The sequence below is a fragment of the Berghia stephanieae genome, chromosome 1 (genome assembly GCF_034508935.2).
Source record: "Berghia stephanieae isolate SIO BIC M18660-M18661 chromosome 1, UCSD_Bste_1.3, whole genome shotgun sequence".
Lineage (NCBI taxonomy): Eukaryota > Metazoa > Mollusca > Gastropoda > Nudibranchia > Aeolidiidae > Berghia > Berghia stephanieae.
Window position 1 is genome coordinate 9,675,546 of NC_088360.1, and position 13,476 is coordinate 9,689,021.

The following is a 13,476-nucleotide window of genomic DNA, read 5'->3' on the forward strand; positions in this document are numbered from 1 at the left end:
GAAGATTCGACCTTCGCTCATCCAACAACCCCCCCCCCCCCCCCCACCTCCGCCGTGACCCTTTCACCTCGCCCCCTCCACCCCCCCCCCCCCTACTGTTCAACTACAGCGTTCTATTACTACTACTACTACTACTACTACTACTACTACTACTACACTACTACTACTACTACTACTACTACTACTACTACTACTACAACTACTACTACTACAACTATTACTACTACTACTACTACTACTACTACTACTACTACTACTACTACTACCAATATGTCTTTTATCTTCCATTACAGTCTGGAAAGTTCTGTTCCCTGACGCTGACCTTTGCTTATCAATTAGATCACCCCCCTGGGGCACCCTATCCTCTACCCACGCCACGCTAACATTTCATTCATACTGCAACCACCATTGAGTACAGGCGATACAAGTTATTTTTCATTATATTTTATTTGTTTTCCACGTTTATTTGTGTATTGTTGTGCTGACGAAGGGTTTGTACCCGAAACGTCCATTGTCTGTTTTGTTCCCATACGAAGCCTTTCCATTTTCACTCTTTCGTTAGTATTCCATTCAAGTAACTTTTGTTTGTTCAATTGAACGTTGCTACATTTCAATTTTATTCGCTCTATCAATAAACTTTCGGGATTTGTCGTTGTATATTTTGATCTATTACTCTTTTACATTATATTTTGTTATCATGCCTGAACAATTCTTTGACCGTTCGTCGGATCTGAAGTCAGTTGAGAATGGTGTTCGAAATCTATTCAAATGGAATTGGCGATGATTTTCTTTCAGAGTACGTGAGAAAGCCAGCCCAGCCGGGTGCTGCATTTTGTATTTTTTTTTTGCCAGTGGATTAAAGTCTAATGATTGGGATGGTTATTGCTCTTTAGAGTTAGAGATAAGATCAATTATTCCAGGTTAAAAACTACTGTGGGGGTCCGATTACGGTGGCAAAGGAAAATCATTCATAAAGAGGCATTCTCACAGACAGTCAAAGTGAGTAACAAAGAGAGAAAAAAGAAAAACACCTCAGTCGTTGACGGCTGTTTTCACTGCTGAGACAGAGACTCGTCCTCTCTCCAAGCTTCACAAGATTTCTTAACTCACTCAATCCTCGCCCTAGCCCAGTCTGTAGGTAGACAGGTGCCGATTAGCCATTGGACAAGTGAAGCGCAACTTTGGGTTAAAATTTGTATAACACAATTTCATATAATTATAATCACTGTTGCATTATTTTTCACAGTATATGAACGGCTCTGGTATCATTTTAAAGGGCAGAGATCAAGATTTCTTTTGATGTGATAGTGATAGAAATCAATGTTGACATATTGTATCAAAAATTATAATTTGATAAAAAATAACATCATTTTAAAACTTTTGAAATCTTTTTCAAAATTGAGATAGCAAAAAAAATAAAAGAGAAGGCATCTAGATAAATCATTTGTCTGTGTCTATATCAAATTTCATAAAGATTGGAGGCAGTGCAGTATGTTTAATGTTGACCACAAGTGACCAACCCTCTTTTCTCTCTGCTAAAATCCCGTTTTAATCAGTAGTCACCTTATCGAGAGGCTTCCCAGTGGGGGAATTCTCAATTTGAATTTTGAGCTTTTTGTAAGACTAAATTTAGAGTAGTAAAATCATCATAACTTTGGAACCGTTTATCCTAGATCCAAAAGTAAGGTATCTTATTAAATGGTTTTTAAAGGCCTATCTGTCTATGTAAAAAATAATTCTTAATTTTTATTTTTGAAAAAATAGCAAACTACCACTCTACCTCCATGCTGTCCCTTGTCCCTATAAATGTTTGGTACTTTTTAACATTTTAAAATAAATATATTCGGTAGGACAATCCAAAAGAAAATGTATATGACTAAGTACTGAGTTACAAAATAAAAGATCCGGTAATGCGATATGTGTGAAAAAGTTCAGACAATTTGGTCAGGACTCGCATGCAGGTCTATTAATATAATAAATCTTGAAAAAATACCTCCTTTTTTAAAAAAAAAAATATATATATATATATAAAAATTTCCTCCTTTTACTGGACTCCGGGCGTTTTAAAATTGTACTCAAAAGAAGTCATCCTGCCTACTTTCCTGTGGTGCAAGAATGTTCTTGGTGAGTTTTCCGTTTTTCCGAGACTTTTCCTCCTTTTTGACTTTTTGTGAGTATCATCACTGATTCTATTTGGATGTCGATACAGTAGAGACTGTAAAGTGGTAATATCAGGACCAACTGACAGATCTGGAGATTTGTTCTAGTTTTCATTCTCCTTTTTACAGTTAATATTGATAACAATATGAAATTGAATGTAAACTTCAATATAATTACGAAAACAGATAAAATGGACTTTCAGGTTTCCCTATTATCAACAAACAGGATGAATGAAACACTACAGATGAGTGAGTTAATGTGGTAGTGGCGTTAAACGCCGCTACCACATTATCTCATTCATCTGTAGTGTTTCATTCATCCTGTTTGTTGATAAAGGGGAAACCTGGAAGTCCATTTTATCTGTTTTCGTAATTAAATTAAAGCTTACATTCTATTCCATATTGTTATTTATTTCTTTGAGCTTCGAGCAGCAACATTTACATTACCCAGGTAATATTGAAGACTCCAAATCATGCAACACGAATATGAATATTGGTCTTTACCGAAAAACGATATGCCTAAGCAAAAAATATGTTTGTCCAAACAATTAGCAGCTGTTTACTCGTTACCTTTTTATTTTTGTTGTGCTTGCTTTAAAAAACCAAAGATATTAAGGTTTTGTATTTTTGTAATTATGTGTGAAAGACTATACTAGAATGGTCACTCGATTGTTCTATTGTGTATATTTGACAGAGTGTTATTTCGCCATTACATTGACATTTGTAATAAATATTGTATGCGCTTAAAACTTGGGGTGCTGGATGAATGGTAAAGGGTTAACTCTGACAACAGACACTTCTAAGCTTTGTGAAGTAATTGGCATTTATGTTTTAATGTAAAATAATATTTGTGTTGTTGTTATCAGTGTTTTGATATTAAAGAATATATTCTTGGGTTTATTTACACATGTTTGTATGTTTTTTGGCATGAGTGAGATATGTTATGACTGCAATTTTTTTTGATTAGGATGAGATATACCATTTCTTCCTGGAACATAAAAGGGATTTTATTTTGAACCAACAGGCCTTTCTTATATATTTCGTGTTTTTTTTTTGTTTTTTTTTTGTTTTTTGTTGTTTTTTTTATTTCACCTGATTTATCTAGCCAATTTTTTTTTCTGTGATTTGATTTAGAGATCTCAATTTTCGTCTATTCTAAATAATCAGTTAGAAGTTGGCTCGATTGAAAACCGTTAAATTTTATAGGACAAATTACTCTCTTCTTTTATTTGTAAGTGTAAGTGTTTTGTTTTTAATTTGATCAAATTTATGTTATCTTGAGATCTTAGTAATGTAAGTAGCGTCATTTCATCTAATTACACAAATTTGATCACTATTTCGTTTGAAATCACGGTGTGCTCAATTATTTTTGCAAGTTAATCTTATTTTCTGTTTAATTCACCATGATTTAAATAATGTACACTGATTTTCAGTCACCAGTTTATTTTGCTCCCAAGTTCTGTCACTTGATTGTTTGCACTTTCCTTAGAAGCAAGTGATTTGTATAATAGAATTTGAGCTGATTAAAGAAAGAATTAATCTAAAGATTTAGTGGTAAAATTAACAAGTTGATATTTTTGGCTTATATAAAAATGGCCTCTTGCATTCCATGACAGGGGATTTGTTTTCGGGTTTTATAAAAATGGCCTCTTGCATTCCATGACAGGGGATTTGTTTTCGGGTTTTGTTTTCATCCCCCCCCCCCCCCCCTATACATTGTGTCATTTCCTTCCTTTCGATTGTATAAATTTTCATTCCTCATATTTACAGATTTGAACGGGCAGGGAACCATGAAACATCATCGCATTTCATGCTAAGATCTAAACATTTGCTTTTGCTGATTCATTAAAATTGAAGGAGATGAATTGAATTAGTTGTAGTTGATCGTATAATACATCCACTTTTTTATTGCATACAATTATGTCTTTGTTTTCTTTGCCTGGGGATTCCTCTTGCTTTCCTTATATCAGATAAGGATTTGTTATGTAAAAAAAAAAGACAGAAAGAAAGCGTTTTATTTTGTTCATATTATCTTTTCTTTCTTTCAAAATTAATTGTTCGTGTCCGTTCAATGGTCTCATTTCTCTGATTTCAAGATTGGAGTCAGAAATCAATGTGTCACATGATCACGAACAAAGAAAAATGGTCATGCTTGGTTGAATTTTTCGATCAAGAAATTCAACCTGACTTTTATTCTTTGTTTGTTTGGGTTTTTTTTGGTGTGTTTTTGTTTGTTTTATTTTGTTTTTGTTTTTTTTTAAAGGATTTTTATGTTTTTTTTGTTTTATTTTGTTTTTTCCTTTGTATTTTCAAACAGCAATAAATCACTCTTCCTTTTTGCTATTCGTTTTGTTTTGGGTTGGGTTTTTTGGGGTTTTTTTGGTTAGGTTTTTTGAAAATAGAAATGCAAGCTTTTGTTTTCATGGTTCATTGCCTGTTTGATTCTCTGCTTGAAAGGCTGGGAAAGAAATTTTTAATTCTTTGCTATCAGATATTAAATCTGCTTTTAATTTCTCCCAGACTTAAAAGAACTTTTCTATAATCAAAACATGTATGGATCAAATTTCCATATGAAAGTTTTTGTTTTTTTTCCAGGTGATTTGAAAGATATTAATGATTGATTAGTTTCAGTCGACATTATTGTTTTACTTTTTTGTTGTTGAAGATTTTTTTAATGTAAATTATTGCATTCAAAAATTCATGCGTCTTTTGTTGGGTTCCAAAAAAAATTGTTATTACTATTATTTGGATGAGGTTGGGGCTTTCTTTATTTTACAAGTCTGTTTAAAAGATGTTGCAGTGGCCCTCTGATACAATGGCGTTAGTGAATGTTATTTTTCGTTATATCCAAAGTCTCTAATAGGCATTTCTGATGTTAATTAGTAAAGATATCGAGGAGGAATGTATATTTTCTTCCTTGAAGATCTTATTGTGGTCGAGCTCAGATACAATAAGGTCTTCTATTCTACAAAGAACCCAACAATTTTTTTTTCTTTTTCTTTTTAATGTTTGTTTTATTTTTTACTAAGTGATATCAGAGATGTTTACTTCCATTAAAGGCAACCTCAGCTATAATGATAATTATTAATCCGAGGTCCACTGTATAAATTCCAACCTTTGCGATGTTGTTAATTCAAAGTATAGATAGTACGCAGTCAATGATGAAAAAATGGAGCGAAATTTGTTATGAATGAATCTGACGAACTTTTCTTCTCAATGGTTTTTGTACATTTTGATGAACGACAGACATTGAATGAAAAATGAAAGTGAGTGATTGATGAGAGTATGGAAAAAAAAACTGGTAATGCAGCAATGGAATGATGTTATATGATTTATTATTTCAGTTTTTATCATTTTAAAGATTTTAATTCATTACAATAAAAGAAAGTTGAATCAAGGATAATATCCAAGTCTCATATGCCGTATGTACGTTTAAGAAGGATGGCGTCTTGATAAGTTCATAGAAATATTGAATCAATATTGAACACAGTTGCTATGATTAAAAAGTAAATCAATATATTACTAATTCATTACAAACAATATTTCAGACTAGAAGAAATGTGAGGAACAGTTGAGCCATTTCAAAAATTGTTTCTCAATTTTAAGGTATTTATGGATTTTAGGAATTCTCTTTTACAAAACAATTTGTAACACAGAAGTTTTGATTTAACATCTAATTTGAATATATTATGGGAAACTCAGAATTTTCCTTGATTACAACTTTCACAGGTAAAATGTGTTAAAAACTTGTGGATAATTTTTTTCCCCCTTTCCCTCTTTCCTTTGTTGAGATCCTTTCCACCCAGTGTATCGATGATTCCATTCCATTATGTCATCTGTATAATATCACCTCTATTGCATAGTTTAAGTCGACTGTTGTTTTATTTTGATTGTTTTCCCACCATTATGTTGTTTTCATTGATTTTCTTTGAAATTATTATTATTTTGTCAATAGATTTGGGTATTTCTATTCTGAGCTGTAGCTGTGATGAATCGATGCTGTATTCTTTTTTTTTTTTTTTTTTTTTTTTTTTTTTTTTTTTTTTGTGAATTTGAAATGATTCTTTTCCCTTTTTTCTTTTTTTTTTTTTGTTCAAGAATTAAAATATGCTCAAAGAGAGAGAACATACAGATTACTTTAGCAGGTAGGCAGATTTACTCCAGGGCAGGAAACTTTAGACCACCTTTTGATGCCACGAGCGCCATTAAACTTTGCGAAACAAGCAAGTGCAGAATCTAAAGTTAAATTTCTCTATTACATAAAAGTAGAAAATACCATAGGCGTCATCAACGCTCAGATCTCTTAGCCATCATATTTTCCTTTGAACGTCTTTGTAAAGTCATGAATTTGGAGAGGTAGCTATCAATTATCTTCATGTTTACATTTCAGTTAACATAATAATTATTGATTGGGCTCTGAGTCCTGGTAGCTCAATTGCTAGAGTTTTTGTCTCACAAGAAACTGAACTAGTTGTTTTGAATTTGAGTAGAGCCTGACTTTGGGGGGGCGGGGGGGGGGGGGGGGGGGAGATGTCTTATAGGTTTTTTCGTCTTTTTTTTTTTTTTACATAACTGATTTATTTTGATTTTATTTGACCCCTGTATCCATTCAGCAGTGATAGAATAGCTTCATCAATTAAATCTTACTGAAAGTACTTTGAGATTGACTTGCGTCCTATCCCAGTGGCTGCAAGCAATTTTTCCTGCCAGAAACCAAGATATACATATATTTGCTTTGCCGTGGTAAAGTACATTTGCATGTAAGGATGTTTTCTTTCTGTACTTATCATCTTGGAAATATCAGATTGTATAACCATTTCAAATTTTATTTTAAGCCTTGAAAGCCACTTTGCAGATGTCGGACCATTGATTGCCTTTCATATCATTCCTGGTTTTCAACTTATTGGTAGTTAACATAATGAGAACAACATCTAAGATGAGCCCTCTCATGAATTGAATTCCTCAACATTTTAGATCTTCACTGCACAATCAGAAAAAAAGTTCCCGATAGTGAGGTCTTAGACAAGTGTAAATCATATATTAACTGAGAAGATGTTGTTGCTTGAAAAGTGTCATCCCCTGGTCCTTTTTTTTAATTTTTAAAAACAATAATCATTCAGATATTTTATACCTAGCAACCTAATCCCTGCTGCGTGAACAGAGGGGTCAGAAAAATTGAAAGAAACTTCTAACTGCAGTGAGCCATTGAAACTAGAAGATGAATAGTTTGTTGTTGGTTTGTTCGCTTATTTGTTTTGAAATATATAACTGCCATTAGTTTTTCACTTTTATTTATTTATAATTTTTGTTCTTATTTATTTTATTTTTTCTGATAGAGTGGTGTTCTGTGTATCCAATATTCATTCGGTGATAGAAGAGTTTTTTGTTTTTTTTGTGATATCAGATGTGAAAAAAATATATAAAATAAAAATATCTCTTCGTTGTGTATTCTTCAGCACGTCCACGCTCATATCTCATTGTCGTTTGTCTTGGTTTTTTTTGGTGTGTGTATGGTTATAGTAGGGTACATCTTGTTTCTTTCTTTCTTTTCTGTAATTGTAACCCAATTTAATTTGTTATTTTTGTGGTTTTGGTGACAACCATGTATATCTCACACATGTGCTGGTCTTCTGTTTCAAACTGACACTCGTCCAATGTGTTCATTTATCCACTTCCCATCAGCCTCTTCCGTTTCCACCATCCATGCTATAATATCTCATCCTATCATCGCCCCCTCCCCTCCTCCTCTATCCTCCCCATTCCTTCATTCTGGTTGAGTAGTGATTTCCTATAGAGCATATTATTAACATTCCTGTAGATAAAAGCCATTTTATGTCGGTGTTCTGTGATATTTGATACTATAAACTTGTATATCTCGTGACATCCTTCCAATGTGTTTATCCAGTGGTTAGGGCTACCACCGTGCTGCATCGTATGGTAGTAGTATGTTATTTTTCCCTCTTTTAATAATCTGTTGTGATACATTGGTGATATTTTTGCTTTAAACTACCTCTTTCTTACCTCTTTCATTTTAAATTTGTTCGATCTAGTAGGTGGTAGTAATAATAATAATATGATTAGCCTCATGACATTACCTTCCTATTAATATCTTGTCTCCACATAGATTGATGATTATAAAACCATTAATGTGCGTCGCGGTGCGAGTTTAAAGCCAGGATGGCCACCAATAGCATAACGTGGCGTGTTATTTTTATGGATTATGCCCACAAATTATATGACAAATAATTAACAAACTGATTTATAACTTCTGATCAACAAGCTTGTTGTTTTTGTATTTTTTTTCCTATTAATTTTGTTTGCTTGTGTTCGGGGAAAGGGAGTGTTTGATCTTTTTACTATTATTGTTTTTGTTTTGTTTTTTGTTTTTTAATATAAAGAGAATTTTTTACCAATTCACCTCGTTTTATCTGATGATTTTATTTAAAAGTTGTGAGAAAATTAATTTTAGTGAGATTAAAATTTGATCTTATTTCTCTTTATTCTTGTAGTTCTAATTTTTATGTTGGATAAATGTGTCACAGGCCTTAATTTGTGTTTTGGAATTGAGGTTACTTGTGTAAACCATATATTGTGGAGCAAAGTAGTTGTAGTATTATTATATTTTACTTAAATTTGTGTTGGGCACACATCAAAGGGAACAAGCATCTGAAATAAACCATTAAAGATGGAGTTTGATTTTACTGTATCCTAACATCGTATAATAATGATGATGATAAAAATAATAATAATAATAATAATAATAATAATAATAATAATAATAATAATAATAATAATAATAATAATATATAATAATAATAATAATAATAATAATAATAATAATAATAATAATAATAATAATAATAATAATAATAATAATAATAATAATAATAATACTGATAAGAACAGTACTAATAATAATAGGAAGAAGAAGAAGAAGAATATCGTTTATTTCTAAAGAGCCAACTTTCATACATCGATACAACTTCATTGTTACTGAATTCCTGTTGAAAATTTTAAGGTTTGCAATTTTGACCATGTAAAAATTGTGATAAATTATGATTAGAAAAAAAAATCAAGTTTATCATTAAAGGGTAATGAAACATATTACTCTCCAGGGGGGGGGGGGGGGGGGGGGGGGGGGGGGGGGGGGGTCCTTTTTCGTGTGTTTTTATTTATTTAAAAGAAGCTTCAATCATTTTCAATACTTTTATCTTCTACTCCACATATAGTTTTTAAAAATTATTTCGTATCATCAAATTATTCTATTGTAATTCTAAATCTTTTATACAAGTTCTTGTAGGTGATTTGATGTTAGATGATATATCTCCAAAACTAATAACATGATCTCACATAAGCTTTAATAGGACCATCGGTGTTTTTCACTATTTTTTTAATCACTCCTATATTGTGCATTTCAACTTTCCAAACCTATAATCAAACACTATAATATAAATATATATTATTAATATATATATTTTTTAAGGCGATTCAATTTTATCTCAAATGTTATTCAATGCATGTACGTGGTAGAAATGTCTGTGATTTTATTTTGCATAACAATTAATAATTAATAATTATCATAATTATTATGATATCATATTATAATTTCATTCCGTTTTTGTTACTCCATCATCTTACGATTATATTTGATTTTCCAATTTTTATTTTTCTTGATCATTTTGAATGATACCTTGTAATTAGGCAAATGCATTGAGATTTGTAACTGTGTATGTATATATATATACCTATACATGTATAGAATTAAACTACTTGTATAACAAAGAATGGATTTGTCTTTCTTTTCTGTATGTGTTTTGAGGCAGGCTGATTTTTTTTTCTTGTATTTGTCTTTCGTGCTTTGCCTGGCACTGTTTCATACACACTTTTTCAGATCGGTTGTTTTTTTTTTAGAAGTTTGGACAGCGTTTAGACCGTTCACCGCCAGTTAAAAATAATAATACAAGCTCCCGATAAAACAAGACCAGGGTATTAGAACTAAGAAAGGAAGTTCAGGGTGGGGTTTCTGACCTCCCATATGGGCAGGGAGGTACTCTCTGAGTCTTCATCTACATCTGTTTTCCAATTGCTTTCTGTCTTTGTCTTACAATGAGATAAGTATAGTTTTGTCCTGACCCTGGCCGGGGTTCTTGGCTTAGAGGGAAACAGTCGAATGTATGGTTATAGTTTGGGGAGATGATATATTTTTCCTTGTAAATGATATATTTTTCCTTGTAAATCATCTCTCTGTTTTGTACTGTTATTTTTTTTTTAATTGTAACACATGATTTGTTAACATTTGAGTGTATTCCTCTTTGCTTGTATTCTGGATGAAACTTTTCGGTGATCTCAAACTAAGTACTCTGATCGTGTGCTCTTGGAATACATCTGTTTCCTATTTGTAACATTCCCCTTTGTCCAACTTTTCCTCAAGTCCTTACATCTAGAATTTTTTTACTATCCAATTTTTCTTCCTTTCGACTGGCGATGATATGACCTTAATGTGAAAACCCTTTTAAAAAAACAAAACAAAGACAGGAAGCTGACCGAGGAGCAATATGTTATATCTACCTATTCATGTGTCTAATGTGAAACTACCTTAGATTTCCTTCAGGATACAGGCACAGAATCCTTGCAAAGAAGGACATAATCAAATTATTGTAACATTAGCAAGTTTAAAACACATGCATATGAAAAGAGAGAAGATTCACAAGGAAAAAATATCGTCTTCACCCTTTCCCCATTGAGCCATTTTACAATATACAAAATCCATATTATGTAGTTGGGTACTTGTTCACTTCTGAGTGGGGAGGGGAACTGTTTCTGAAAAAAATATACCTTGAAAACCTTGAAAAACCAGCCCCGTCATTATGTTTCGAAATGTGCTCTTCAAATTTCATAGACTTCCGTCTACCTGGTTTATAAAGTAATATATCTATGTTTTTGTTTTTGTTGTCGGCTGAAAAAGGGTTTTGAGCCTGAAACAATCCGCGTTTGGTATTTTATTCCTATTTTTAAAGCTGTTATAGTCTTTTACAGTCCACAGCTTCTAGGAGCTTAGTATCACTTTGAATTTTAGTCTTGTCACTTAAAAAACTATATTGGTTTTCTCAAACACATTCACCCGTCTCTATTTTTTTCACTATAACCTAAACCAAAGAAAAAGACTGGTTCAAATAAGGAACCGAGGATCCATATTATGCCTATTTTGACCTTACCTAACAGTAACAATCCCATCCAGACCAGCTTCCTTTTAACTGGCACTGAAATTATCTAAAAGCGTCACTAACACGGTAAAACAAGCACGTTTTAGCATCTAAATTACCGGACGATTAATAGGAATAGTTTTTGGAGACGGAAGGTCTAATCTTTTGAAATTCCCTAAAGATGTGCCATTTCGTTGAGTGGACTGTTTTTCTTGTTTTTATATTTAATGGTTTTACGGCGCTTATAATATTGTTGGGTCATTTCAGCGCCAGTAAAAATGAATAAAATGGGATTGTCAAAAAATTATATATTTTATAATTAAAAGCACACGAGAAACAGTTAACATAAATGTGAAGGATTTCAAGAGCACACTATCCAGATACAAACATAGAACCAACATAGAATCCCACTAGAAGGAGTTCATTCAAATGCTTTCATATCTTTATATTCAAAACAAAGAAAGATATGACTTATTAGAAAAAGAATATGATATCCCAAAACTCTAACTTTACATTTTTAAGGGTTTCACGGCGCTTGCAACACGTTAAGGTCAGCGCCAGTAAAAAGGAAGAAATGGGATAGTAAGTTCTAGAATTACAATTAAAGCACACCCCCCCCCCCCCCCCCCTAAAAAGTTTCATCCAGTCACAAGCACAGGTTTTTTTTGTTAGTTTGTTGCTTTAGGTCTCTTCCAACACAATTGAGGTTATATGAGAGACCGCTGAAACAAAAAAACAAGCAATCTAACAAAAATAGTACAAATGTAAATCAAAATCATAACCTAAAGATATCATAAGCTAAATTATAAATAACCAAGAACAAACAGGCAGAAGATTTACAAAAAAAAAAATATCCCCTGTCAAAAATACAATCACAAACCAAAGAAGCAGGATAGGCTAGTAAAGAGAAGAAGAAACGACATCACTATCGGATCGTACACCCATGCGAACATCATAGGTATATGATTCAAGGGTGATGCTCCCATCCAACCACCCGCACAAGCACATGTCCCGACTAAGAAGAATGCACTCAAATGTTTACAAATCATATATAATATGTAAACAAAACATAATACATTACATAACAGAGATTTAAAAATAGCATCTCCCAAAACTAAGTATACATTTGACTGTTTTCCTCTCAGCAAGGATATCCGGTCAGAGCCAGGACAAAACCAAGTAATCTCATTCCAAGACAAAGACAGAAAGCTAGTTGGAAAATAGATATAGGGAGATAGAAGACAGTTGTTTCTTGTTTGTTTTTTTGTTTTTTGTTTTTTTTTTAAAGGGTTTTACGGCGCTTGCAACACATTTAGGTTATATCAGCGCCAGTAAAAAGGAAGAAAATGGGATAGTAAAAAGTTCTAGAATTACAATTAAAGCACCCAAAAGAAAGTAAGACAAAGGGGAACTAGGAACAAATAGGGATCAGATGTAGATTCCAAGTGCATATCACCAATGTACTTAGTTTGAGATCACCTATAAGTCTCATCCGGACACAAGCACAAAATCCAACAAAGAGGAATACACTCAAATGGTTACACTATACATTAAAAATCACAAATATAATAATACATAACAGAGAGATGATTTACAAGGAAAAAAACATCATCTCCCAAAACAATAACTATGCATTTGACTGTTTCCCTCTCAGGGCCTGGACAAAACCAAGTAACCTCGTTCCAAGACAAAGACAGAAAGCATGTTGGAAAACAGATATAAGGGGATAGAAGACACAGTATGTACCTCCCTGCCCGCTATGGGAGGTCAGGATCCCCACCCAGGAAGACACAGTAAGTACATCCCTGCCGACTATGGGAGGTAACTTTACATTTGTTTCCCTCTCATCCATAGACTCTGGCTAGGGCCAGGACAAAACTAAGCAATCTCATTCCAAAACAGACAGAAAGCAAGTTAGAAAACACGCCTAGGGGCTACAGAAGATACACAAGTGACTTCCTTGCCCAGTATGAGAGGACAATAGACTCTACTCAGAGGTTGGACTAAAGAATAGATGGCCCAAAGACAGGCAGGCTGAAAAAATGGAACAACAAGCAATGCAGTTTTTCATAATACATCATGTACTTTATTGCTCTGAAGTATCAGAGAAAGAT